Here is a 4,342-nt window from a genome sequence, read left to right as displayed (position 1 = left end):
CCTGTCCTGTCACGGCTAAGGAGGCCGTCTGTGAATCCTCGTCCTACCCTGTCACGGCTGTGGAGGCCATTTGTGAACTCTCTACCTCTCCTGTCACGGCTATGGAGGCCGTATGTGAACTCTCTGCCTGTCCTATTCTGCCAATGGAGGCCGTATGTGAACTCTCTGATTGTCCTGTCACGGCCAGGGAGGCAGTTTCAAAACTATCTACCTGCTCTGCTCCGGGCTTCCTCATTCCTCCGGCTCCACCTTGGTCATTCGTCGACCCGCCTTCGCCTCAGGACTACACTCCTCTGGCTTTGCCTCGTCCCTTCGGCTCCGTTGGGCTCCTCTCTCCCTCCGGCTCTGCCTTGGTCCTCGGTCGCTCCGGCTCCACCACGGCCTTCCGGATCCCCACCTGCGCCTCGGTCGCCAGAGCCGTCGGCTCCACCATGGCCCTCCAATCCCTCAGTGTCACCCCGGCTCTTTGGCTCTCTGTCTCTGCCTTGGGCTCCCCTTCCACCGGCTCCATCTCCGTTAGTCGGACCCCTGATACCTCCAGTGTCACCTTCATGGTTGCTCCCTCCGTCAACTCCACCATGGACTGATAGTGGAGCGTTGGTTTAGATCATTTGCATCAAACAGTAACTATGTGGCAAACCACTATCATCAGTAAAAGTGAATGCTGCTATATTATACTCAGTTCAAGTTGTCAGTTCAATGCCTGTAATTTGTATAGAAATGCTGCCCTCTGCTGTTGCATTATTGAGCTTACAAGTAAAACAGGGAAAATTACATTTCTGTAGATTTGTGAGATTAGAGTCTTAGATCTCTATATAGTGGGACAAGTGACTATATACAGCAGGTTTAGGATATCAAGGTTGGATCCCAAAATCAAAAGATTTAAAAGAAGGAAAAATACAAAATTACTTAATTATGCCTTAAGAAAATTAAGCTGTTTTAGGACACAAAGATGTTCTGCATTGTGACATTATGTCTATGACAAGTAAACATGCAATAAATATGTAATAAATGAATAAAATTATTTACTTTTTTAATTACTAAATTGAATATTTAAAATATTATTTAAATTGTGAAGTATTTATGCATCAGACATTGTGTTCATTTCAAACACAAAATTGATTACAATAATATTTGATTGTAATAATTTAAAAAATGAATGTAATAAAGTAACGAAAATCTTTAATTTGATAATTATATCTGGATGTATTGCAGTAATGAGAATTTGAAGGGTGAACTTGCCTAATGTCCATGTAAAAAATAAATAAATAAATACAATAAAATAAAATAAGAAGTGTATCCATAAGGCCTTAATTAGAGTGCCATGAATTAGAATCAGAATCAGACAGAGCTTTATTGTCAAGTGTCCTTATACACACGGAAGCCGCTCCTTAAGGGTGGGCTCTGTCATGATCTCTAGCTGGAGTGCCCGTGAGCTTCGCTAGAGGGCACTCCATCCCAGACTTCTACCACTCCATCAAAGACTTCATTTCCCATAATACTTTGCCTGAACTCATCAACACTCACTATTTGCACCTGTGTCTCATTTATCCTGTCTGCTCACCCTACATAAGTCTGGTTTAGTTTGTCATTCTTGGCGAAGTCTTGTAAGTGTTACACTGCATCTCTGAGCGTTTCTCCTGTTTATATATATCTTGGTTCTTGGACTCTTTGCCTGTGTTCTCAGCCTTGTTGTTAAGTCGGACTGATTGCCTGTGTGTTGACCCTTGCCTGCTGTCTGATTTCGATTCTGGACTTTCCTAATAAACATTGCATTTGGATCCTCATTCAGTCTCTGAGCAGTTCCGTAACAGTTGCCATGGTGAATCGTAATTTCGAAGCTCCATTGATCATGGCTTTTCATAGTCGTGGTGCACGCACTAAACTCAGAGTCTACATACTCAGAGTGGATTGAACTAACTCTGATCAGCTATTCAGAAACCGAAAACTCAGAGTTTCCCATTTCAGGGTAAGTCAACTCCGAGTTCAAATTTTAACTCCGAGTTTGTTGAACCTCCTTTCTGGAATACACCCCAGGTGTGCCTAGTTAATTATCCTTGTTTGGTCTGAGTACTTAAGTTCCTGTATGTTCACTTTGAGTTTTTCTGGTTTTATGTCTACATGTCTTAAATGTTGCTGAGCTGCATTGTGTTTGGATTTACCCTTGTTGGATTGAAGACTTATGATATATAACCTTTCATCTTCGTCGTGCGTTCTTTAACATAGCGTAGCTATGACACTCACAGACTTACTGTGTAGGTAGAGTCTGAGTGAGAAGCATTTAAGTTCAAACTTGTGAAGAACAGTTTTTTAAGTATTGGAATGTGTCTTTGAATATTTATCTGTGACATTGTAATTGTTGCTTGTGCAAAACTTGGGTCAGGATGGTTTTATCAAGTAGGGCACATTTTTGGAACTTATTTGAACATTCATGGAGGACATTTTTTAAATATCTCTTTACAATGTTGAGTATTGTTGATGCATAACTCACTTAAGGCTTAGTGTTGCCCAGATTATGTATATTTATGGTTTATTTTGTTCATTATCAGCTAAAATGTGGCTGTGTAGTGGCCTGCTTGTGGACTACTGCCAAAATGCCACCATTCCATGCAGCATGTGGGCCACACGAGGAATGTGGGGAAGACCAGGGTTAGAATAAAAATCAACTGTGGCCCACATTAGGGCCAGTTTTGGTTTATTTGGTTGGCTTACATGCAGCAATGCTAAGGCTTACTTGAGGCCCAAAACAGAACTGGACTGCCCAAATGCCATTATTCCATGCAGTATGTGGGCCGGAGCAAGGTGTTGGATCTGGGCCGGATCTGGGCCAGAATTAAAATAAATGTGCCCCAAATTTGGGCCAGTTCTGCTTTATTTGGTTTGTTCATGGCTGACATTGGGCCTTCCTTTGGCTTGTTGTGGCCCAAATTTGGCAAACAAGAGTGGACCGCCCAAGTGCCATCATTTTTCACAGTATGTGGGCCGGAGCAAGGTATTGGATCTGGGCCAGAATTCAAATCAATGTGGCCCAGATTTGGGCCAGTTCTGCTTTATTTGGTTTATTCATGGCTGACATTGGGCCTTATTTTGGCTTGCTTGTGGCCCAAATCTGGCAAACAGGAGCGGACCGCACGATTGCCATCATTGTGGGCCAGATGAATGTGTCAAGTGTGGGCCGGATCTGGGCCTCAGGGATTTTGCTATCTGGAATGTTATTTTGGAAATGACGCTCCTCTCTTCAACTTGAGAGCTTTCCAAACTTGTTTGTCAGCCGAACCCCTTACATGTAAACTACATATGAGATGTACCCTCTTTGATTTTAAGTTAATATTTCAATAATTTAACAACAAAACACATTCTCATGTTCATGTTTCTCTGATGTTGGTGAGTGGTCAAATGACTTGCAAGTAAACAAATAAAATATTTCAGCCTTTTTTTTGTATACAAGTCTTGGTTAGCCTAACGCAGTACACATAGCAAGGTGTATAATATATATATATATATATATATATTATACACACTCAAAGAAAAACAAGTAGATATAATAGAAAAAATAGAAAGCTAGTGTTTCAGTACTTGGAAACAGGACAAGAGTGTTTCATCAGCTCAAAAAATAAAAAAAACAAGCATTAACTTAAGGGCAGGGCCGTTGGCCTAATGGGTGCCCTAAACAGAATTGTCATGTTGTGCCCCCTCCCCCAAATATTATGGGGAAAAAAAACACCTGTTCATGTTTCTCTGATGTTGGTGAATGGTCAAATGACTGGCAAGTAAACAAATAAAATATTGCAGCTTTTTTTGTACTTTTTCAGTACTTGGAAACAGGACAAGAGTGTTTCATCAGCTCAAAAAATAAAAAAAACAAGCATTAACTTAAGGGCAGGGCCGTTGGCCTAATGGGTGCCCTAAACAGAATTGTCATGTTGTGCCCCCTCCCCCAAATATTATGGGGAAAAAAAACACCTGTAGGGGTCAAAATAGAACTTTAATAAAACATAAAAGTAAATAAATAAATAGTAATTAAATTGTATTATTTACAACTAGCGATATGCTAACCAAGTGCAAATAGGCTAGCTATAGATTCCCTTTACACTATGATAAAATGCTATTTATAGTACTTATTTCAAATAGTGGCAATTATCTGCATCTCAATATTGTAGTAAACTAATAAACAGTATGCAATAATAACATATTGAGTGTAAATGATCATTTTAATTAAAATTAAAAAATGGATGCCACCTTATTGGGACAATAAAGCCCTCCCTACACATACCCTAACCCTACCCGATACTTTATTTTCAACTTTTCTATTATTTCCTTCATTTTTATTGAAAATAAATGC

This window comes from Sinocyclocheilus rhinocerous, unplaced genomic scaffold (assembly GCF_001515625.1).
Source record: "Sinocyclocheilus rhinocerous isolate Xijiao unplaced genomic scaffold, SAMN03320098_v1.1 scaffold4402, whole genome shotgun sequence".
NCBI lineage: Eukaryota > Metazoa > Chordata > Actinopteri > Cypriniformes > Cyprinidae > Sinocyclocheilus > Sinocyclocheilus rhinocerous.
This window is presented reverse-complemented; position numbering follows the sequence as displayed.